A 25,790-nucleotide genomic window follows, 5' to 3' on the forward strand; every position below is an offset into this window, starting at 1 on the left:
CTGCATAAAAATGCTAGCAGTTGCCAAAAGAAGTCCCATTCTCCATAAAGCCTGACCCATAAACTTGGAACGTGGCTTTCTGGTAGAGGAAGGGTGCCCTTGGCTCAGCAGGATGTTGCAGAGATATTGCAGAGATATTGCAATAGTGTTGGTGTCTGATAGTTTTGACGTTGTTTGGTAGAGTGTGTATTTAGAATTACAGTCCGGGGGAAAATAATAACTCCACATGCTATACTGTGCCTGTGCACAACACTTATAGTGTAAATTACTCTTACGCAAAGTGCCCACACCTTTGCTCTATCCACACAATGAAGAAGAAAATTAAAGGCAAGTCGTAGCTTTCTCTGTGTTCTGTCCCTTAATCCTGAGGAGAGTTTGCCAATTTAGGATCTGTTTCGTCTGTAGCTGTATATTTAAGGGCTTTGAGCGTGGGTGATAAGGGGCTTGTAGGAATCTTTGCATGCCAAAACACATATTGGGCCTGCAACATCGAGGTATTGTAGAAAGAATAATGTTGTGATACTTTGAAAAATAGCCAATATTTTCTGCAAATACTGAATTCCTTTCTGTTTTCAAATGTCAAAAGTAATTTTAAAAATATATCATGATAGTCAATATTTTTCTAATGGTTTTCCAAATAATTATGCATTTAATTATTTTAAAATTGAGGGGGTTTGTGAAAGAAGTCCTAAATTTATTGAACCCTATTTTTTGATCTGCTTACTTCTGTCTTTGTTCAGAGTGTAGCACACTTACAATTAACACTTGGCACCTGCACAGTGCATACTCCCATATGATTATAGCTTTGATATAGATACAAAGACATGCACACAGTTTTAGTATTCAAAATGTCTTCCAGGTAATATGCACTTCCAGGTGGGTAATTCCTAAAGAAAATTATGCCATCATCATACTAGAAGGGTATTAAAATACTGTCATTCAATATAACAAAGAACGCATTCAAGCCAGATGCTTTTACTGGACGAAGATCTTTTAAAAATGAAAATGTTGAGATGGAGTTTGGTTTTGGGGGGAACTTCTTATTTTCCATTAAGTGATTGGAAACTAAAGACTATTATTATTACTGCTTTTATTTTATTCCCCTGCAATGACTGGGAGTCAGGAGCCCCAAGTGCAGCGATGTGAGTGTTGAAATTGCAAGTGGTGTTTATGGTCAGAGCTTCCTTCATTAGAGCCCTCCAACAAGAAGGGGCAGCCAGTCTGGTTGGCTGACATACTGAAAACTGAGCATCATCAAAACTATTAAAATTCCTCTTCAGTCAGCCCAGTGGATGTATATTCCCACTTCCTCCACACCCCAAATTTCCCTCTCTTTTTCCGGGACATCAGAAACCGGTCTGTCAGCAGCACAGCCCAGCCACATCTGCACATAAAAACTATTCAAATTAATAATAAAACACACCTCAGTTGAGGTTTTCTCCCTCGTACAGCATTTTCTAGCACTGTGTTTCTCTTTAGCAGCTCATTTGACACTGGACGCCTGACCTCTGCTACCATAATAGCTGTTAATGGAAACTTCACCTCATGCAATGATAAGATGGATTTTTGGCAGCTGTGAGAGATTATGACGAGTAAGAACAATCTTAGCTGGAATCAGAAGAAAAGAAAGCATCTGTACCTTGAGAAACGCTCAGCTGGTTTTCATTACACACCAAGCCTATATTTATTACAAAGACTAGCCAAAAGACAGAAATTGATAGGTCTCTGCACTCGGAGCAAGGAGGCTAGTGTCGGCTTGATAAATACTTCCTTTCTTCTTGGTTGTATGAGTGCAAGTGACCAGAGCTGTTCAAAACTACCAGGGGTCTGTTTCGCAGACCATCATCCGAGAGCGCTCTTCATCATGTTTTTCTTTCAGTGTTTCTCCCTCGTCTGTAGCTGTCTTTCCCTTCTAAAATGGAAAGGAAAGGAGGTAAGGCAAAACGAGGGGAAAAATGTTACTTGTTTCAATTTACAGCAATTTTACTATATCGGACATCAAATAATCATTTCTTTACAGTTTTTATCACTAGAAACCTTTTTCCTAAGCCTGTGTGAATGGTGAGAAACATCTCAGGCCACAGAGAAGAACAATTAAAATTCAGAGTTTGAAAACTCAGTCATTAAAAGTGAAAACCAGAAAACTTCTGTTGAAAAGAGCCTTCACTAAAAAAAATGAGGAAAAATGTCAATGAGAATGAGAAAAAAAGCTATTTTATTTTCTGTCTTCTTTCCAAGCCTGGAAAACACCAGAGATCGAGCTGAGCTGTCACTAAAGATTAGGAGACAACAGCTACCAACCACAAAACGTTTGGATGTGTCGCTAAAGGCACTGTAAAGGGAGCCAAGTGAGTCAAGTAAACAGAATGCTGTGGCAGAAAACTTTGATTTAGTTATAACTCAGTAAACATGGGAATATACTGCTGTAAACAAGTGTGGAGTTTGGCCATAGGTCCTTTACATCTGAAGTGAAAATTAAATTACACAAGGCAGATGGGAAGGCTCTTCAGAATCTTTTCCCCTGAAATTAACTTGTAAATTAAAAGGGTGGGAGACGCGAGTTGTCTTTTTAGCTCTTCCAAAAAGGATGGGAGTTGAGAGAATGTCTTAGAGGCTTCCGCTGTACTTGTTTGGTCTGTTGCAGCTGCTCCTGGAGAGGCTTGTTCCCTTGAGACGGTGGCAGACATTGTAGTAGTCTTTTCTACACACCTCTGCAATAACCTGTAAAGAAAGCACTACATGCAACACGCCTGCTACCAGTACAGCCCTCTATTTTTTTTGACTGTCTGCTGAGGTTTTTGAGCTGTATGCTCGAGTATGATGGAGTTTAAATGTTTAGAAATCAGTGTTGCTATCATTACTGGAGGTGCCAAAATTCTGTTCAAAACTTCAGTGATGATTTAAAACCAGCATGCTCTTCACATGCCAAATGATGGTGAATTAGACATGGAACGTTGTCTGTAGGAAACAATGCAGTGTATGCAAGCAGGATATAAGGTGGTGGCCAGCTGGGATAGAATTTTGTCTTCTATAACTGCAATTGAGTTCCTCTCTTCTCTTTAGGCATATTTATGTATCGGGAGTATTAACTCCTGAGCTGAATTAATTCCACCTGTCTTCTACCTGCTTAATGCTGTGACCAGCTACCAAAGTTGAGAAATTTAGCCTTGTGCTCATGTACAAGAATTTAAACCTGAAAACTTTATTTGATGAATGGATCTGTGCTAAAAACATTGCAAATCACCGAACCTGATTTAATAAATTATGTTAGTCATGCTCCACAAAGGTTTTTGTGTAACATGAGCATTGACTGCAGTAAAAGGGGACTCCAAATAGGCAGTTTTCAAATCAGTGTGATGGCTTTCCTTTACAATTTCTTCAATATTTTCACAAGAAATGGTTGCTATGAATGATAAACAATTTAGACACAGATCTGCAAAAGCACCCAATTCCTATTAAGATGTCTTACTCCCTCTGATCCATGTTTGAGGATCTGGACCCTTGGCTCCTGAAGTTTTCTGGCTACGGCCTCATCAGACTTTTCAGGCAGAGATATATAGAGGAAGTTACATCTACTGGAACTGGAGCTACTTCAGAGAAGTAGCTGTACAAGGGATGACTGCTGGCACTGCGTTTAAAATCTCTAAAAAGGAGGAAATTCTTCACAGACTTCAAAGATATGTGGTTTTTTAAATGGGACTCCATTTTGCTCTTTTGCACCCTTCTAAATTGTGGTTGGAATTTGAAGGGAGTACTTTTGTTTTCCGGTCTATGAAAGCAGTCAGTGTATTTTTAGAATACAAGATAAAAAGCTTTACTGGAGGTTTTTAAAGAAGTAAGTCCCACTGGATCAGCTGTGGAGTAAAACTGTTGCACTGCAATTGGACTGAAATTATTTATGGAATAGTCTTTATTCCATTGGTAAAAGGAACCTCACATTTTGTGTCAAAGTATCTCTCCGTTCTATAAATTCTATTGGAAAACTTTGTTGAGCAGTTATTTGTATATCACAATATAAGAAATTGTGTAGTGTGAGGTTGTAGCGTAAGAAAAAATTATCACCCAGGAAATGCAGCCCTTACTAAATCCTCAAACATTAGGGTGTAAATGGGATTTAAGAGATATATTTTCTTCATAAGGATGAATCTTATCCTACAAGTAGAGTGCCATAGTATTGCTTTAGTTTGTGGTGCTTTTCACATATTTTTAACCACCTAAACTGGGATATCTTGTTTAAGGTATTTATCAAAGCTTACTCTTTTAATCAAAGGCAAGAGATAGGCACCTTTTAGAAGCTGTATTATCTTCACTCAGAAAACATTTTAAAAAGGGATGAACTGCTATTGGAGGTTCCTCTTCCCACCCTGCCTTCTCCCAACCTTCCCCCAAAAAGTCTAGACCTAGAAGCGGTCAGAAAGATAAAACATCCTTAAACACAGAGGTAGGAGGACTAATTTCCTTGCTTTCTACCATGTACAAGAATGAATAGCGCAAAATAAAAAAAACCCTCATCTATTTGCGTAATGAGTACTTTACCTCTGGATAAATCTTTATGAATCTCTCATATATGCCCAAGAATCCCTGATGGCCTACGGGTCTAGTTTTTGGTCTGATTTGAATTGTCAGGGTGTGAGATCAGACATAATGAAAGCCACGGAGTGGTCCATTATTTGTTGGTTTTGGCTGCTAGTGATGAAAATTTCTCTGAGCAGGTCTGTGTCATGATATGACAATCTGTGTGTCAATGTCTTGAACAGAATCTAGGAACAAGACCAAACACTTCTGTGCGACGATTATTTCAGCATATATTGGCTTTTACTTTTTCTTTCTTTCTTTCAAATGCAGCTGCAAGTTTTTTGTCCCAGCTAAGATCTGGTGAAACCTAGAGACATTAAATTAAAAAAACAACAGGATACTTTCCAAGGAACAGAAGCAGTTGGATTATACAAATGAGACATTCCACTAAATGAAAGCAAGAGATGTTTAAAATCAAAGTTTCCATTTAGCAAGAGCAGTGTAATTGTAGACATGATTAAAAAAAAAATAAAATCCATTAAGTAGCTTTGGAAATGGCTGCAAACAGCTTTTAGAAAGGGGGGTGGTGGTGTCATTTGGCAGGGACAATCCTATTAATAAGAGGCTTTCTACAATACTGTATAAATTTTCCTGCTCCTGTCTTCCCCTTTCCTGTTTTACTACAGTTCATACTTGGGCAATAGAACTTGCAAGAAGAGCATCGTTGTTCTTGAGCTTGAAGCTTTTATTTCAGTACAGCTGAAGCTTATCAATGGAAGTGAAGGGTGCCAGGAAAGGTGGGAAGTCATGAAAGTCAGGATAAAAGAGCTCTCAATAATTCCTCCTGCATATTACGAACATTAGGATATTAGGCTATGTCATTACTAGGGCCAGTGGTAGTACCTTTTGAAGTAACAGCCCCGTGCCTTGTTCCGAAGGCATTATGTCTAACCTGTGGCACCCAGGCTGCTTTCTTTCATTTCCTTCGTCTTTTGTTCATTAGTGACAAGCCCAGCAGAGACCAAGGCTGTAGGTGCACATTCTGGATGGGGGTCAGGATGAGACCACCCCCAACCCTTCATGGCACCATTCACAATGGTCCAGATCCCTGGGCAGAAAATCTGGGCGAGAAGAGAGCTGTGGTGACTTTGCACAAGGTACCTGACCTAACTAATCATTGATCCAAGACATCAGGCTCTGTACGTGGTGCGTTGACTCCCAGAGCCTTATCCCACCACAGGAATTCAGGAAATGAGATGGTGGGTGTAGTGCTTTATACGATGGACCGCCGCACTGAGTGCCCCACAAACTCTGCTAGCTGGCGTACTGTCTTCCCGCTCTCCCCTTATTTATCCATGGTCCGCATTACCATTTCTTTTTCTGTTTCATAGGCACAGTTCTCACACTGCTGTGGGCATCCTTCTACTTCGCTGCTTCAGCAATTCAACTGGGATTCCGATGTAACAGTACCGTGAGTTACTCTCCCCAAAGCGCAATGCAACTGAGATGAGAAGCACACCATGTGTATTTACTGATGTTGTATGCCAGCATAAAGGTATGGTCAAGCAAAATTGCAGATCTCACTTGCTAGGCTGCGTTATATATGAGTATGTGGTATTGATAAGAAACTACTGTGTTACAGCAGTGAAGAAGCAGTGACAGCAACTGTAACATTATTTGTGAAAATGTGCTTGTGCCCTGTGTTATTACTGGATAGGCGAATGGAGGAATTTGTAAAAAAGTGTCTAGATCATTCTGCATATATATCTAATCTATAGTAAATATTTATTCCTGCAGTTTAAAGTTTACATTCTTTGAATATACAGCATGCTGCTTATTGTAAATATTAAATGCTAAGAGAAGAGCTTTGTAAAAGTTAGAATATCACTTTGTATTTGAAACCTTCTCAACTAGAAACAAGCCTACTTCACCTTATGTATGATTTCCAAGATTTCTTGCACGTCAAATGCGTTCTTTGTGCCCAGGTTTGTAATCCATGCATTGATGTAACATAAGCCCATTATTTAATGCTAAACAACATAAATCACCATTCACTTTGTAAAAGAGTTACATTCTAAACCAGCTGTTCAGCAGTAAAATGAGCTTTAGTCAATTTTATAAAGTGGTAAGTTTTTTTCTAATAGTTGTGGTGGGGCAAAGGGGAACTAATCATTTGAAGAACTGGTTATCAACCAGCACTGACTTCGATAAGCTAGGTATCGTAAGGATAAAACCCTTACAACTTTTTTCCTAAGAATGTCTCTGTATTTAAGCAGCAGAAGAAAGTATATATAGAATGGTAATAAAACAAACCTAGATTAGATTACTAGTTTAGTAATCTTCCCAAATAAAAATACAGAATTGGAAGAATGGTCAAGAAAGATCACAGTAACAAATGCAAGAAACAAATGGGGCATGAATTAATGATGCCGAGTCAACTGCTCACAGATAATAAATATCTAGTTTAGGAAACAGAAAACCACACAGATTTCTGATAACTAATGCCTTTTGTAATATCCGCCAAAATGTCCATCTGGCAAGGTTGTCTAAAGGCAAAGTAGTAATTGAGCTAGATCTTGAGTCTACTTTGAATGTGCTAAGTAAAAGCATGATATCTTTTTATGAGACCTGAAATGCTTTCACAATCCAAGTGACAGAGAGCGTGTCGGGAAAATGAGAGGAGCCACAAAGAAGGCACGTCTTCAGTTGTGTAAGTAGACATGGCTCCCTGACGCTTCAGCAGATCTGCTTTCATTCATACTAGCTGCAAATCTGACCCCTGGTACTTTCAAACTTTCCTGCAGAGCATTATTTGAGTAGAAAACAGAGTTAATGGTTGTGAAGTGTTCGAAGAGATTGAGGAAAAAAATTGTATTGCTAATAAATCTCACGCATAATGTAGGGTTAGAGCAGCACTGTTCTGACAGTGCTGCACATCAAGGATGATTCCCCCAGCCTCAGTGGAACTGAGTTGCCTCAGGGTAAAAGAAAAAAGAGATACTGATACATTATGGATTTGAATTTTATTAAGCTATGTAAACAACACTAGCCCACTGGGCCATGGTATACTGATAGCTTTTGGTTTCTGTTTTCTTTCTTCTTAAATAGAATAAGAAAATCCTTCTTACGGTTGCCTCCACCACATCATTGCTGTCAAGAGGATTTCTGAGGATTAAAAACTTGTAAGCAGCTTTCAAAAATAAATACAAATAGTGATTTAGATCAGTGGCAACCAAGGAAAAGTTTGAAGTAATATCTTTGAACATACATTAATTATTAGAATACATGCAAGATGAAGAAAAAAAGATCTTCCATTTTAAAAAAACCCAAACCCTAATGTACTGGGTGGTCTCTTTGCAATACCTGTAATATCTGCATTTTTGTAAGAAATCACTTTTTATAATGGTGAAGTTGAAAATAGATCACACTGTAATGGGCATTGAGTAGTAGGAAAGATAATCTGGGATTTTATATACACGTTTACTTTCACAAAAGACTTGTACAGTATTATTTCTAGTAATAAGTCTCTACTCCAATTTTTGTACTTCGGTGAACTGCTGGAGAGAGCACTACAGAGAGAGGGCTGCATGTGTGTGCCTCTGAATACAGCCTTTTTTTTTTTTTTTTAAGGGTAGTATGGATTTAACTGAAAAATAAAGCTGTGTTTTGTCTACTTTGGGGAGATAATAGTGCAATTACCTGAGCCTTGCAGCTGGCAGACATTTCCCATGCAAATTTGAAGAACTCTTATAGTGCTTAACGAAGATTTTGTGCTCTGATCAATTATGTTCAGGAAATAGCCATGCTGTAATTGGCAGCCTAAAAGGGAGCTAATTAGGAAGATCTTTTTGGGATAGCAAGCCTCCTTGGTGGGCAAAATTAAGGCAATGACATTTGATCTTGCCTTATACCATTTTTAACGTGAGAAAAAAGATGAAGGTACACATATGAAAAAGGACGAATTATGTACAACCGCATTTCTAGCCTGAAAAATGTCTAATGATTCCATTATGTGAGGAGCAGGCAGAGTCCTATCTAATCCATGGTAGTGTACACATAGGGCTGGACATGGTAGATAGATCAAAACAATAAGATCAAAAAGGGAGCGGTGCATTTCCAGTAGATTTTGATTTCATTATAGTTTATTGACTGCTGGAGTTTCTCCCATGCAGTTCTTCACTGAATGTAGTGTTTTACAAGGAAGTTTGATTTGTCTCAGTATTAAAAGCCACTGTTTAAAACCTTCAGTAATCTGTCTTTGACCATTTCATAGCGTTGGATGATTACTTGTGACATATGTGATGAAATGAAACAAAACAGAAAAACAGTGCCAAAATGTAGCCTATACTCAGCTTAAACAAGTTACATTGAAAAATAAATAGGATTTAGTATTAAAAGACTGATGTGGGTTTAATTTGCAGATTTCATGAGGAGTAAGTATTTCTACGAGTCTTTTTGCTTTTATAATGAAGTATCAAATTGGCAGTATTCCAGGCCACTTTCCATAATACATGAAGTTGATTGTGCTGAAAAAGCACTTACTCTAATTTTTAGAAAACAGGAGCAATAAAAACTCCACCTAAAAATCAGAATGGGGGTGGGGGGAAGAGACTCAAAGTATAATTAAAATAACAAGCTATTTTTTGCTTTTTCATTTGGATGATGAAGAGATGCCCATTCTCTGGAGACCACCAGGAAGTGTTGAATTACTTTCTTTTAATTTACTTCTAGGAAGTAAAATCAAAATTGGGGGGGGGGGGGTTACTTAGAGTAAAACAAATGTAACACTGATCTTTAAAAGTAAATAGATAAAAAATCAGCTGAAGAGTCTGGGCAGCTACTTCTTGTTATGCTAAATTCCTAACTCGGTTAAATTAATGCAACGACATCAAGTAGAAAAAAGTTTAATCACTAAGCCATAATCCTGCAGAAGCATATGCCTCACTAAAATTATCAGAAAGCCACGTGTAAATAGTTATCCCGGTGGATGCGCGAGAGAGTTGGTCCTCGTGGGTAGCTAGGTAAATGCACTAGTAGTAGAGTAAATAAGAAACATTTTGCCGATGATGTGAAATGCACTTCTGACACATTCTGGGGAAGTCTAACGTGGGATTTCTTTTAAGGAAAGGTTTTATGTTTTGAAAAGTAGGTTGGATCTTACTGGATGGCAGGGAGTACCTTATTTCTTTCTTTCCCAGATGAATGACAGAGTTAATGGCTGAAGAGAAAGCAAAGATGGCTGGGGATTCATAAGCCCACTTCACCTATTCACCAGCCAAAGCAACTGGCTGGGAGCCCCCAGCGTGTTAATTAAAAGCTAACTCTGACAAAGGACGCTGGAGCTCTGTAATGAGGTGCTTGGTGCGCAGGGTGTCATTGCAGGGGGGGAGCTCTTGGTGCAGGGATCAGCCAGAGCAGGGGCCTGAGAGCGTGCTCTAGAGAAAGCGGGCCAGGACCCGAGAGCCGTATCACTCCGTCCAGTTGGTGGGATGCTGCATAATTAGGCGTACATCCCTGTGGTTTCTTCTTTGGTGCCTGGACTACGTGAAAGTATTTCAGTTCACTTACAAAGACCCTGAATCTTTCCCGTAAGGTTCAGACACTTAGAACTCTGTCAAAAGTTAGAATTCTGTCAAAGGTGGGTTTATGTATTTATTTCTTTTTTAAAGAGTGGACTCCCTATCGGTCCCCATTTTTTATTTGATCATAGGAGGGTATGCATCTGCGTGCAAGTGCGTTCGACAGGGAGCATAGCTCTGCAGCCTGGTGGTTGTGGCATCCACTTTGGGATGGGAAGGTTATGTTCCTGTTCTTGCTCTGAAGCCTGTTTCTGAGCTTAGCATCCAGCTGGTTTTAGATAGGGTATAAAAATAGGCTTTGAGTTGATGCCAGGTCTTCCCCGTCCCAGCTGTATGCTTTCGTTTTCTCAGTGATTTGCCACAACAGAGTAAATCACCAACAAAAGTACCCAGAGATACCCCTTTGCATCCTTCACCCTCACCTTCTTGCTCCTTCCTTTCTATCCTGAGCCTCTGATCACTCTGAAACTTCAAGCTGAGGCATCCACCTTCCCAGGCCATGGCATAACACTTGCTGTGTAGCAGCATCAGCAAGAAATTTTATACGTGGATGGTTGTATCGTATCTTGTCATATACTATGAAAAATGTCTTTTGAGTATCTATTGGATATCTAGTGGATAAAGGTCAACCCACAGAGGTTGGGCAGGTGTTAAGCTTGTACAGTGCTTTCTGGTCAAACGTGGCTGTGAGTGGTGAGTTTAGACATTTTCAGTGCTAGATGGCAGCCAAATGTGTATGGTTTTGTTTTGTTTTTTAATCTCGGTGTTTGTATGCAGGTGGCCCAATTCTGCTTTAATGACCCGATGATTTTGGTGAGCGGAACTGTAAGTAATTCAGTCCCTCTTCCCATAAGAGGGGGGAAGGACCAAGAAGTTGTTATCTCTTACTCTGGGCTATAATTAAAGAAAATTGAACTGTAAATGAGCAATCTCTTTTGAAAATCCTTCTTTTAGAATTCTAGAAGGTTATTTTAGATATTAGCTTACTTGCAGTTTGGATGCAAGGATAAAAATATTGTTCAAGAAGTCTACTGCAAATAATACAAAGATATAATTATCCAAAATTCTTAAAAATTTTTAGACGTTTTGGAAAAAAAAATTGAATGTTTCCTGTCTTCATCTTTTTAAATTCTTACCCCCTCGCCCCCTTTACTGAAAAGTAAATTGTGGGAAAATACATGCATTCCCTTTAAGCTTGGAATATTCCCTTTCAAACTTCAAAATAGCTAAAATAGCTTAAATATTAAGAAATGCCTGTATGAGTTTCAAATTCGGTAAGTAGCCTTTTTTTCTGTTAAAAAAAAAAAACTGACTTGAAAGTTTTGATATACCTCTCCTGTCTAATGTAACGAAGTGGTCTTCCCCCAGAACAGATAATCAAAAGTGACAGATCCATCTACCACTGAAATATTTTGTTAAGAGAAGCTACATCCTAAAATAAGAGGTAAGCATTTGCATCCTAAGGAAGCCTTGGAACTGTAAGGATTTCAGATGGGCAGGTGTTTTTTTTCTCAAAGCAGCACAGAAACCTCGTGTCCACTGCTTTATCCAACAATATTTTGGCTGTAACTGCCAAAGGCTAAGAGGGAAACATCATTTGCTTGGTAACCATTGCCACCAAAGAGAAGTCCATTGGCTTATGGAGTAACAACCAATTGCAAGAAAAGCACTGGTATGCCTTGTTATATCAGCCCAAGGTCAGATCTGTAGTAATCTAACAATAATCTGTTAATCAGTAAGCTGAATAGTGTTATTCACAGTGTATTGAGGAGCCTGAAAGAACACAGTGAATGACTTGCACGTCAAAGACTAACCAGATTTCTTTCCTCATATGGTGTTAAGCTAGTCTTCAGTAGCTGTTACATTTACATATGTCTTCCTGAATTTTAGTTTACTGATTCAGTTGCCAAAGTCAGACTCAAATTTTTCTATCTATTCCTGCCTCTTGCTTTTATAAAGCATAATATGGCCTGCAGAAAAATATTTTGTGCTATGCATACATACCCTTTTCTAATGCAATTAGTCCCATTTCATGAGATCAAAACTTCAGCCATACAAGGAGTCATATCCTGCAGCTGTAATATAACTTCAGGAATAGGCTTTGGTGCTGCATCAAATAAGGATAAGCTAAATCAAAATAAAGAACAGAGCACTTGCCAAAATGTTTTTTTCCTGACTGGAAGGCTGATGAGAGTTGTAAAGTTTAAAAAAAAAAAAGAAAAGAAAAGAAAAAAGACAGTACCTTTGCATTGGGCAAAAACTGAGCACTAGGGGAAACAAATTTTATGTTACCATGCTATTGGGCTCTCTATCTTCATCTGTCTGTGACCTGTTTGGCAGTTCCAAGAACATTTTAAAGTGGTAGAAAGTACTCAGAAAAAAAATTGCTTTTGCAAGTAGGTAAAAATTGGTGGATAGGTAAAGGAGAGAGCTTCAAGTTAGTGTCCCCTGCCTTTTCTTCTTTCTCCTTCCTGAAGTCTGAGCTCAGCAGCTATCAAGTCTGACTTGGCTCATGGGCTGATCAGTCTAATTGCTGTATTAGCCAGCTGACTAGTATAAATTAACTCTGGTCCAGTTTTTAATTAATAAAGAGAATAATCTGTGGGTATGGAAAGGATAAAATTAGAAAATGAGGGAAAAACTTGAAGTACTGTCGAAAAAATGAGCTGAGAGAGAACATGGGGTCAAGTGCTGAAGACTATTACACACAAAAGCACAGTAAATCAGGGCTCATTTCGGAATTACTTTTTTTATTATGGAAATGTGAACTTTTGACATTTTATGTGAAATTCCAATATTTATAGACATTTACTTATATAAATAAACTTGGTCACACACACCTATGTACTTAACGTACGTAGGAATTAGTCTGCAGCACAGGTTATTATGTACATGACAATAACAAGGAGATTTTTAATTCCAGAGTTACCTTTCATATGCCAACCTGACCCCAGCAAGGAGAACGAGCTGTCAAACCATAAAAACAAAGGTTAGTGTGATTTTCCCCACATGTCACACATCGCCCTATGAGGACAAGCCTTTTCCCTTTCCATGTCCTGCTGTCCCAGTCGGTGTTTGGTGCTGCCTTCCCCCATCATGTCCATGGCTCTCCTCCCTCTTTCCGTGCTCCGAGCTTCCTTGCACCTCCAGCAGGCATCACAGCTCTCTACGCTGGACAGATTTATCGACCTGTAAGGGTCAGGAGCGAAGGGCTACGGGAAGAAAGAGCGTGTGGGAGACGGGGTTGGTGGGATGGAGAAGAGGGTCCCGTGGAGAGGGCTGAGAGGGAGGGAATGTGCCGTAGCTCTTGCCTACTGTCTGGAGCCAGATGCTTTCTGCGTTAACTTGTACATTATCTGAGGGTTATGTGCACACTGTTCGTTCGGGGGATGCTGGTTTATCTGAGGGTGGATGATATATGGAAAACAGGGTAATTCGTCTTTTATCGGTTACAACCAATCCAACCGCTTAGTGCAGAAGATCAGACTAGAAGATAATCACAGTTTAGGTCCTTCTAGTCTTAAAATCTATTATGTCTTGGGTTCAGTGCCTGTTTAGCTGGAAGATGATAATTTATAACATTCAGAAACTCTCTCATGTTTTGCCATTGGCTGCCTGTGACCTTTAGCATATGTCAAGCATATGGTGAATTTCTGAATGCTTAGATTGTAGCGGCAAGGTGTTATATTCCTATTCTTTAGTTGTTTTTAACTCCCAGTTTTGGCATGAGACCCCTGTAAATGGGCCATTTTCTATTCATTTAACTTATTAAGAAAAAATAAATCTTTTCTTGTTGATTTGTTGATGTATTCACTTTGTTTCTGCTGCAGCAGCAATAGATCTGGTAACAATAAGATAGTTGAAAGCAGGAAACATTACTTTCTACTCAAAGAAAGGACAAATCCCTCACATTTCTAAGTAATCTGATATAACAAGCCTTGTAAAATACTTACTTTACAGATACGATCATTGCAAGGTAAAAATTTCATATTATTTTCTCTTTTACACAGTGTACTGTACAAGACCGTTATTTCCAAATGTTTCCACTAATGTTGGGTGACATGCTTTGGGTGACTGTTTGAGGTATATCAAACCTGACTGTGAGACTGTGCTTTAGAACTTTATTTGGAACTGTAAATATTCAACCCTGAGAGCAGGCTCCGGGAGACCCAAGGCAGGCACTCAGTAAGGAGGCACCAATAGTTAGGAGATGTAGAAAAAAAGGAGAAATGAAAAAAACAATTTGACTTAATAATTTTGGGGGATCAAACAAACAGTCACCCTCTTGTCTTTTTTTCTAATAGATAACTTACCCATTGATTCACCTAACCTATCTATTCCACATCATTTTTCTCATGTTCTGTGGCTACAAAGATGTTGATGACCTGCTAATTTATTCCTTGTGTTCTTTATGAATTTCGTCTGTTGCCAAAAATTGCCCTCAAACGAGGGTAGTCAAATGAGAGCATTTTCACATCTCTCTTAAGCACCCTGCATGTGTTCTGCTTTAAAAAAGAAAAAAAAAGGCTTTATTTTATGAGGGTTTTTTTTAAACCCACAGAGCTGTGAAGCTTAACATAATTACAGAAAGCTTTATGACTGGGAGTGGGTGGGAGGAGAAAGAAGGGAAAAAAATAAGCTAGGGGAAGGTGAGGAGGTCTTTGAATGAAATAAATAAAATGAGACTATGCCAACTCTTCTCTAATAATGCTGGGAGAAGGAGACAGAGAAGGGCTAACAACATATTTCCCAGGTTTCACCAAAGTAAAACTAGAAACGATCTTGGCAGTGGGTAATGAGAGAAATTGTCATGTTGGTTCCCTTCAGTTTTAATATTCTTGTCTATAAATGGAATTAACACCCTTAATTTCAGTAAGACATTAAAGTCAAGAATAAGTTTTTGTCACACGTCTTCTAATAAAATATCGAATAGAGGAGATTAAAGGGATGTTAATTAGACCAAGAAATGTGTCCTATGCAGAGAAATATGTGAAGTTTTTCTAGAAACGCACATAAATAAGTAAGTGTGAACAAATCGTAGTGTATTATTGGCCGTTGGTTTGAGATGACTGTATGATGAGTTGTACTGGTTGTGCTTGGTTTGTGCCAGTAAGATACCAGACTGGAATGCTGTTTTAATTTGAATGCTAATTTTACTGTGAGAAAATGTATTCTATCAGCATTCTATCCTCCCAAATGAAAGCAGACATTACTTTTGAAAGTAGTGGAAATCCTGATAGTCAGGGCTAACACAGAATTACAGAAAATTGTGTTTTCTTCTAAGGAAAATTTTAGGAACTTTTGAAAAAAATATACTTTGCAGTAATTTTTGTCACACTGCACTTATAAATTCAAGTTATCCTCATTGCTATGGGACCCAAATGTATTGTCTGAGAGGGAAGGAGAAATGTAAGTTACTTTCAGTAGCTTTTCATGCGTAATAAAGCTTCGCATTAATATCGAGCACCTTATGACTAGAAGCAAGAGCTTAAAACTTCAACCACTTTGTACTTTGCAATCAGCCTATGAGGCATCTAAAAATGAAATTGTCTGAATTTCAGTGGAGTGAAAGAGGAATCTATAGCAACTGCAAAAGCTAGTGCCCTGCTCAAATAAGTAGAAATCTAACGTGTGGGACATGGGTTTGCAAGTCATACCAAATGTGCCCCTAGGAAAGGAGAATTCCTACCACTCTTTCTGGTGGCTAACAGTTTTTGAAGTAATTGCAGCCTGTTGTTCTGGAGGCACAAGAGAGGGATTTTAGTGACTCCAGTGGAATCATTCCAGATGTGGTGGAAATGAGATCACGTTCTGGGCCTCCTTTTATAGCTCTGGTGAGATACAAGATTGCAAAACTTACACAAGAGATTGTGCCAGCTCAAGAAAGCTGCTTGCTTCCGCCCCCCCCAATGAGAAGTTGTCTACTTGGAGTTTGCTTATGCCAGGCCATAGACCTTCATCATTTGCAGGGAAACCCGTGCTTCCCTAGTAACTCCCAATGACACCCTCTCATCCCCCAGTTCACTCCAGGAGGTGCCTTTCCAGCTGTACAATGGGTGAGACCCGGCACGCTCAGAAGTCAAGTGGGATCGTTCTGGCTATACACACAGCAAGGCAGCCTCCATGTGCTAGGGGCACAACGATAGAGCGAAAGGAAAAAAATACTGGTTTGGTTTTTTTTTAAGGAACCAAGAATAGCTTGATTGACTCACTGCTGGTTCACCAGCAGTCTATGAACAGCTATGGCTGTTTTCTTTCCCAACACGACACAATTTCTGTACTCCACATTGTCTGTGGAGGTCTATATGCAGTTTTCTTTTTATGATTGGTAGAACATACTTAAAATTCATTTAGCACATTTTTAGCCTAAAATGACATTTTAAAGGTATGTAATAAAGCTGATGTGGGCTGGAGCTTTAGTTTATGGGGAAAGGAATTGCTCTATGGGATTGAAAAAGGTGAGAACCTATGGGGTTTAAGTTCTGAAGCCACAAGCAAGGACATTATTATTCATTGGAGCTCATTTTTTCAACCCAGAAAGCACTAGTTTTCTTTATGAACTGAAAACTACAGTCCATGTATATTTTATTATAGCCTAAAAAGTGCTTTTAAGGAAAGTGCAACACCTCTACTTATCCACTGTGAGAGCTTTTTTGTTAGATCATAAGGGTCTGATTCTGTCCCGTAGCTATGTCAGAAAGGTAGGGAACGAAATCAGTGGGACTACTCATGGGGTAAGTTACTCATGGCATAAAGAGAGACCTGGGCTCTGAGGTATGTGGCCACCAATAGCAGCAGTCATGGGACAGTTCCAGGAATAATAGTGGCAGCCATTTAAATAAGTGTAAGTGGAAAATTGTCCTCCTTTTTACAATTTCTGTCCCTCAGATGTCTGCATTTAATAATCACATTCTAGTATTCTCATTATTACTCATGAAAATAGTACAACTTTCTGGTCTGCTGAGAATGCAAGTGGGGCAATTACTTAGATAAAGACATCTTGACATTTTGCTGGGACAAACTGCCTTTTGACAGAACAGAAAACGCAGGAAATCCTCACTTCTGACAAACCCAAGAAAAACGTGAGATTTCACCAGTTTCTCTAAAAAAAATTTATATATATATATTTTTTTTTTTTTTCTCTAGCCCTGCTGTAATTGACACCAAATGTTCCTGGCAGCAACTGCCTTCCAATTGGTTAGCGCATCTCTACCATGGAAATTGAAAACTACACTTCTCTCAAACTGTGTTTTAGTATGAGGGAAGTAGTTTTGAAAACAGCTTTATTTTTATTCTTAAAGGCTGCTGATGCATGTCATTTTGACTTGTAACCACTTTATGAAGACAAGATATAGCTGCAAAACAGAATACATTTTCAGAGATAACCAAAGAAAAAGACTATTTTTAATAAATTATACATTATTAGAGCTCTTAACAATGCTGATTACCAGAAAAAGTAAACCACAATGCAAAACCTTATAAATACATAATCCCACCTTAAAAATACATTTGCCCTGGTAATTAAAATCTTGACCTCTGCAATGCAACCACAGGGAACGTACCTCGGTGAAAATTTAAGGACCTTGACATTTGTCTAGTGTATAACCACATCATCTCCCGCAAGTAAGTACTGAACAGGCATGCCAATCTCTGATTGGTGTCTTATCTACTGTGTAAATCAGTGACAGTAAGTGTGCTATCTTGTCTACACTTACTGGTGGCTGGCTTTGGATATTTTTGTTATTTTAAGTTTGTTTCTCTTCATGGGAGAAAAAATTGGTACAATATTGATAAACTGAAAAAATCTTTAAGTCGCTTGCACTGTTGATTACTATATACATAGCTGGAATTAAAGGATATAGTAGCTGACGTGCTTATGAGATTCCTGTGTCAGCTTCTTAGATGAACTTATACCTGTCCATACCTTCATTTCAAATAAGTCATCCTTCGCTATATCTGACCTGTGGGACTCTGGGTACTTATGACTACAGACAGGGAACAAACCAGTGTTAGCTTTCTTCCTCCTTGTCATATATTGTTTCCACGCAAAGCAAAACAGTCCTGAAGGCTGTAGTGTACGCTTGGAGTTTGTTGGAAATTTGTGAGATCAGGACCTTAATACCCTTTATGTGCAGATTAGACAGGTCAGGCATAGCCTTTGCTTTGAGGTTTCCTTATGGGTTAAGATGGATTCTTGCTCTTCATCTTCCGAAAATATTTTGCAGCATCAGAGATTCTCAACAACTTTCATGGTGTACTAAAGCACTGTGATTGACAGAAAACAGCTGGAAGACATTTGAAATAATAAGGACTTCCGTGATCTGGATTTTCTTAAATTTGCTTAGCCCACATGCAGAATTCATTGACGGAGAGAGCTCCTCTGCTAATTGCCAAGACTCCCCATACCAGGTTTAGGAAATATGTTGGATGATATGCCCAACAAATGGGTATGAGGCACACATAGCAAATTCAGTATTAACTGAAGGTTCATTAGAGCCAAGAGAGTGCCCCTGATATCCTTCCTGCCTACCTGCTGCACTGAGCACTGCTCCGTAGGTGAAAGCATCTAGTCTTTCATTTCTGAGTGACATTCTCTTTTCTCCAAACACTCTATGAGACAACTCTCTGGATTCTTTTCTCCCCACTGGTTTGATTGAAACAGATACCTGACCTACTGCAGGAATTTTAGGGTTACTGGATTAGTGGCTAGACTGTGTGTTGGTTAATTTTCTGCTTGACTGACTCCATTATTGAACTAGATACATCCCGGATTTTATTCATGTCCTGTGATAATATAGAAAGTTGTTTTCCACAAGGAACTCTATAGTCTCTATTGTAATTGCGGATAATGTGACCTAGTTATTGGATATTAATGTCATTACTGAACTAGACTGGCTTTGGTTTCTAGACTAATTCCTAATTAAACTAATTAGGAATAGTTTCTTTTGTCACTATCTAGCTGGTGATGAGCAAAAATATATGAAAAATACTAGAAGAAATCTTCAGCTTAGACTTTGAGGGCACCATATTCCTTTATCTCCTGTTGGTCTCTACTCCCACTAGCAAAGCATTCCAGCCCAGCCCAGCCTTCTACTGTGGTGTGGAAAGCTCCTGGCTATGGATATGGCCATTAAATTAAATAATTCTTCTGTCATGGCATGGAACTCTTAAGTGACATCAGGACAGGAAGAATGCATGGATTATTTGTATCTAATCAGATGGTTAGTTATATGGTTTTCCTTTTTATTTTTTTTCTAAACCTTGAAACTTCATTTACTTTTTCAACCACACGCATTACCAATGTATGCTATTTTCACATATTTACCTTCCTCTAGAAAACATTAATCTTTCTCTTTTCCAGCACCTCTGGGCAAAACCACAAGAGTAGTCCTTTAAAATGGCTTTGTGAAACAGCAAAATATGTTCTTTCCTTCTAAGTCACCATCTCAGTTATGGCAAGCTAAGGAGGAATGCAGAGCAGAAGCCTTAAAGTCCTTGGGCACTTCTGCCTTGAAAGACAGAAAACCAAAGTGACTATACAAGATGCTTTTGCAGCTGCTCTTGGTCACAGGTCTTTCCTGGGTTGGGGAGCCTATGGTGGCATCTGAATCGTTATGACTCAAGGTTCATGAAGCAATTAATTGTATGAATGGCTCTTTACATTTAAGTTCCCGTCGCTACTGCGAACAGAAAAGACAAGTAAATGTACCAAATCTGTGAGATGTTGTAACAAAAGGCTTCAGAAGAGGGCTGGATTGCTTTGGCACAAATCTTGGCCATCAGTTTCAGTCAACAGTTATATTTTAATTGTTCTTTTTGGTTTTGAATCCCCAAAGCAATAAAAATTTCCACAGTGATTAAAAAGGACCTGCAGCACTACCATCTTACCTACAAAGCTTGCCAAAGAAAAACTAGGCCTTTGGTCGAATTATTATTTAAAAAGAAATAGGGAATTAACAATTAGCTCTATTTTCCACGGAATTAGTTTACAGGCATTTCTGTAGTCACCGAAAAGTTACTAGTGATGACTGCATTCAATCCAGTCATATTTGAAATTGAGCTATGGAAGTGAAAGATTCAGTGATCCATTGAAACATCTAACCGTAATATGTTTGACACACTGTGCTGTAATATGTATTGATTGGCTTGTCTCCATCAAGACTATTATAACAAAAACTTTCAACAGTTCCTTACTTACACAGTTGTAATTTTCACAAGCTCATCTCAGAAAGTTAGACACACATTTTATGTTGAAAATTAGTCTCTGAAAATCCCTGCTCTAACTGAGAAGTTAACATAAGTACAGGATTTTTAATATTCTGAAAACACCTGATTTTCAAATTATACGTCTGGGAATTGCTGTAATGCATCATAAGGAAATTTTAAGATTTCTGTCTGGCACCTTTGTTTTGCAACATTCAGATTCTTTCTATAATGTTTATTAAACTGCAGTGCAGATGAAACAAAGTTCTGGAACAAATTTTTATCAGAATAAGGAATCTCATAGAAATTAAAAGGCATCACAGGAAGGTATTAATTTTTTAACATTTTCAATACAAGAAAACTTTAATGTTTTGTTTTCTTGATTTGTTTCCATGATATAAAAATTTTCTTATGAAATGATTAATTTTAATTTTTGTTTTATTTTACATTTAGGTTTAGGAATACATCATTATGAACTATTTTATTTGAATAAGTTACTAATTTTTTCTAAATTATATGTTTTAATTGTTCCAATGTAAACTTTCACAATTTGTATTCTGTGAAGAATTTTTAATTTTGACAACTTTCTATACAATATCAAAGCTAGTCTGAGCATGAAATTCCTATTAACTCTGTGGCTTTCGCATTGTTATGAAATCGTTAGAAATATTGAATTTATTCAGATGTTCAAGGGAGTTTTTCGATCTTCCAAGTATGAGTTTTCATGGGTTAGAGCATCATTTTTCAGTTTGTACTTCTTGACCTTATTTGGATTTCAAAATTTACAATTATAATGCTGATCTTCAGTTTTATAGTTTCTGTAATACAGGATCAAACATAATATACGGTTATCTTTCCATTATGAATTTTAAGATATACTCTCTACCCTGACCCAGTGAAGCTACTTACAGCAGAGTGATTATCAGGAGTTAACGATGACATGTCTAAAGTGTTAAGTTAATACAAGTATCAAGTTCAGTTATGTAACTATCCCATAGTTACTGATGGTTTTATTCATTCAAGAAGCATTTCCAAGTTCATCACTCAGAAAAAATTATACTGACTTTTTTCCCCTATGCAGCACATAAAGTTGTCTTTATCAGGTTTCCTCAAAAGACAGAGCAGACTGCCCATTTATCAAATTTCCCAGTGAGCTCTTTCGTGCTTTCCGTCTTAACAGCGCTCTTAGAACACGATGAGCTTCTCAAACGATTAAAACTTCTCAAAACCATCTCATCATCCTTTTCCCATTTCTTTTGCCATGATAGCTATAAAAAAATGAGTGAGTAAATAGCAACGGTTTTATGGCTGTAATTACTACCTACCAGGCTGTTCATAATAATTTTGTTGCTTTTATTACTCCCTTCTTGGGCTTATTGAAGCCACCTTTTTCCCTGCTGTAAGTTCACTTTCTGGCAGATGACAGGAGCTTTCCTGGCATGCATTCAGGAGGCCAGAACTTTCTGTTTGTTTCTAATTTCTATGAAAAAAGCAACTATTTTAGGGGTTTCTGGGGGTACAGATTTGGGATTAATTTCTTAGAAATTTTGTTGTTGTTGTTGTTTGGGTTGTGGGTTTGTTGGGGCTTTTGGGGGGGCAAGGAGGTGGCGTTAGGCAGGGAGTATTACTATTTCTATCCAGTTCTGCTCTTGGGTATTTCAGTTGATGTCAAGGCGTCTAACTTGGAAGATTAAAATTAACTATGTATTTAAGTGCTTTGTTGGATTAGAAGCCTCGGTCAACTGCTAGAACTGTATTCTGCTGGCTTTGTTAGAGAAATCAGTAGGACATATAAAACCGCAATTTTTTTAGGTTGAAAATCATGTAAGTATGTTAACAAGCACAGTTTGGTTCTTTTTGTTCTGTTGTAATATTGTTGTTAAGGGCTGGAGAGAGGGAGAAATGGTCAAATTTACAATCTGGACACTAATGCCTTTTAAATACAATAGCTGAACCCTCCAAACTCCAGGCTGATTTTATTAAAGGACTGTAGCAGGATGTAAAAATCAACACATTAAACTATTCTAGTTTCTGGTGGAAAAAATTATATTTTGTGGATACACAGCCAGAGCTTTATTCTGGTTTGCATTATAATATTTTAGTGAAAGCAAGAGCATATCATTAGATCCAGGTAATACTTTCTTAGTTAATCTGTAGGCAGAGCTCTGTCTTGTTAACTCCCTACCCATGAAAAATTCACAGCAGCGTTTCAGTATTGTGTATTTCTTGGTAAGTATACACTGTCATATTCTCCCAGCTGCAGGGAGATTCTCCTGAACAGACTGCATATAAATAGCACAAAATGCTTCTTATCCTGTTCAGAGTTGCACAGGTCAAAAAAGAGACTAAGAGAGTTCAAGAATGCAGAGCTATTTCAGCATATTTATTCACATTGTTGGGTATATGATTTTTGTTACTTTTTTTTTTTTTTTTAAGTGTTAAGATGATCAAGATGATCACCTACTAAATGGTTCAAGTACAAATTAAGTGGTGGCATACCTTGTCAGAGTTGGTATTCCCAAACATAAACCAGCAGTAATCTTTCAAGGGCAACTATTAGGGCCAATTACTGCAAGCTTTTCAATTCTCTAGTAAGAGCATAGTGTTAGACAGAAATAACAAGTACAAAATTACAGCAAGTGGGACTAAGCAAGCAGGAATTCTAGCAAGAAGAAAACCTGAGGTTCGCATCCTAAGCACTATTTAGAGAGAGAAGTTGATTATGCACAGACTGGATGGAAGAAACTGCAAAGAAAAGTCAGAAGAGCAAATGAGTAAGTCAGGAGAAGAAATGTGTGGGTTGCAGTTTCCCACAGTCAGCCAAGTCATTGCTAAGTGACAGCTGCTGGTCCATGGAGCCTGCAGGATGTGTCCTCTCCGTCTAGCAGAAAGCCCAGGCATGGTGCTGGACATCACTTACTCTTTTTTTTTGTTGTAGAGAAAGCTGAGGTAGATTGCTGTAGCTGCATATAAGGAAGGGTGATCCGAAAGCCCTTTTTTGTTAAAGAAGTTTTCTCTGAAACTGGTGCCATCCATCTAAAAATAGCCATTACAGTTCCCCTTGTTCATCATGTGTTTATGACAGTCTGTTTAAGAAACGGCATCCATTTGCACCATTGCAGGGTTAGGGTCATTAAACATTTTCAAGACAGGTTTTGGGAGCTGGAGGGAAAGGGAGGCAGAGCAGTGGTTTTCCTGGTTACTTGTTCTACAAACTGAACTCAAAATGAATGCATACTTTCATGCTTTGCGGCTTACGTGTTAGTAAGGATTGCAAGGATTCAATAAAAGGAACTCAGTTAATAAGTGTGCAATCCTGACATTGGTCCTGACTGACGAATGACACTGCTGAGGCTGAACTTAAAGGTAGGTAAGTGGAATTTGCCTGCCTCTGCTTTTTGGCTCCTTTTCCAGTAGAAAGGAAAAGGAATTGATCTCCGTTTTGCTTCTCAACACTTCTGAGAATGAGAGAAAAATTGGTAGAATCATAAATTCGAAGCCTTCTTTTCAGAAAAGGTCATTTTTCTTGAATGAAAAATTTCAGCTGTTTTCACTTTACGCCTTAAAACTCTCATCTGACTTGTCCCATGCTTCCTTTGGAATAGATGTAATAGGTAATTTTTAGAGAAAACTGAAAACTTGCATCTCAAAGCATCTAAAAATATTTTAGAGATGGATCAACACTTGGTGTGTTTAATCAAAAAGTTTATTAAACAGTGAGAAGAACTTTATTTAGATGCAATTTTCTTTAAGTGTGTTGGCACTAAGGGAAAAAATGTTTAGAAGTATGAAGATCTGTTCATGACTAACATTGAAAGTCAATTTTAATAAAAGCATATCTGAATACATACTCAGCTGAGCCTGTTCAGCTAATAATGTTACAGAAAACTTCAGGGAAAAACCGAAGCCTGTACAGCTGGCTGTCTCTGGCATGCACTTGAGATCGTCCAAAGATGTTTCTTTGGGGAAATCTGTTATTGGAGCAAATTAAATTGAAATACTGCAAAGTGTGTGTATTGGCCACAAGCAGTTCTTGAGCAGGAAAATCCAGGGATGGTCTGTTTGCAGAATGCTGCAGTGGTACGTGAAGGGAACTGATTATTCGTTGACATGTTTTAAGGTTCCAGGCAGGGGGAATGGGAATGTTTTTTGTTGGAAAATTTGGTTAGAGCTTGTAATTGGGAATTTGGCAATGCCACGTTATGCCTATGTGAGTGATCAGGTCTAGGTGTTTGAGTGAATCAGTTCAAGCATAAAATAGGAACTTGTTTAAGCTTCCACCAAAATGGACCTTTTTCTAACCTTAATGCTGTATAAAAACTGCTTTTCTTTTTTTTTTTCCCAGGGATCTGTTACTTCTGTTTCTAAAAAAGGTCAGAAATCTAAATGCTACTGTAGCATGAGAAAGGAAATTTTTTTGACATATTTCTGACACATAGACACACAAAGGACATAGTGGAAAGCTTGGAAGGAAGGTCCAGTTTTGTGATTCAGTCCAGTTTTGCATTCTCAGGATGATTGCATACTTTGGACAAGGTTAACATAAACATCCAGTCATTTGAGTTGTTATTCAAGCCGAAACTATGACCGTTTGTGTTTTTTTCATCAGCAGATCTGTTCTTCTTGAAGTTTCCAACCCCATTAATTACAGCCAGACATTTGTTTTTTGCATAGCACTTGATATAATGAGATATAATCCCCATCTGGGCACTTGTGAAGAGTAATTGCACATTTGCAAGATACTGCAAGATTTATAGTAGCATCTCCTAAAATCTTGCAATATGAATAACTCTGTCTTACAGTGAGAGGTAAATTGGCACAATCACATGATATGGCAACGTTTTGCAAAATATCTTATGTTATCTCCCATGAAAACTATGAAATTATTGCCTGTCACTTTTGTGTGTTTATTACGGATTATTCTGTAAGGCTGTATTTCAAATCTCCTGCTCGTGAACATGAACAAATCCAGACTAAACAGGATACAGTTAGAGATGAAATATTGTGTTTGCTAAGATATCAGCATAGAGACCTCAGCAATTTTTTAAACTGGAAAATTGAATTATGGGTGCCAAGGGCTGAGAAATCAGAAGTAAATGTAGTAATATAACCTACATTTCAAGAGGAAAAATGGTTGTGCTGAATATAATGATCCTTCAGAATTTGAAAATTATGCATCTTTCTGCAAATATGGGAAGAGTTTTCCTCTCCATTCCCATTTATGTCTTTGCCAGAAGTTGAGGCTTCACGTAGCTTCCAGGAATCAAACATGTCCATAAATGTCTTTCGCTTGGTTACAGCAGACTGCTACCATCTGCTTCCAAAGTCCGTTCGCAACCTGTGCCTAAATAGTCTCCCATCATCACCACAGCCACTACCTGGCATCCATTGGGTTCAAAAGAACCTGTCGGCCATGTCACACCTTCTAAAACTCCTTATGAGCAGAGAGAGAATTGCAATCATTGACACTTAAGCCCTAAGAGTTACCTAGAG

The 25,790-nt window shown here is 38.2% G+C and overlaps 2 long non-coding RNA genes across 4 annotated transcripts in view; both read left to right on the forward strand.

Annotated features, from left to right (window-relative positions):
• Positions 1-7,642, forward strand: part of LOC138687535 (uncharacterized) — a 46,274-nt gene extending 38,632 nt beyond the window's left edge. Inside the window, exons 8-10 of the long non-coding RNA XR_011326720.1 lie at positions 1,480-4,441; positions 5,519-5,657; positions 5,907-7,642. This is a non-coding gene — a long non-coding RNA (uncharacterized lncRNA). The remainder of the gene's footprint in view (positions 1-1,479; positions 4,442-5,518; positions 5,658-5,906) is intronic.
• LOC138687500 (uncharacterized) overlaps positions 7,639-25,790 on the forward strand; it is a 78,095-nt gene continuing 59,943 nt past the window's right edge. For all 3 annotated transcript variants that reach the window (XR_011326713.1, XR_011326708.1, XR_011326711.1), the window contains exons 1-4: positions 7,639-7,697; positions 10,872-10,919; positions 11,468-11,538; positions 13,018-13,083. This is a non-coding gene — a long non-coding RNA (uncharacterized lncRNA). The remainder of the gene's footprint in view (positions 7,698-10,871; positions 10,920-11,467; positions 11,539-13,017; positions 13,084-25,790) is intronic.

This window comes from Haliaeetus albicilla, chromosome 1, assembly GCF_947461875.1.
Source record: "Haliaeetus albicilla chromosome 1, bHalAlb1.1, whole genome shotgun sequence".
NCBI classification, from domain to species: Eukaryota; Metazoa; Chordata; class Aves; order Accipitriformes; family Accipitridae; genus Haliaeetus; species Haliaeetus albicilla.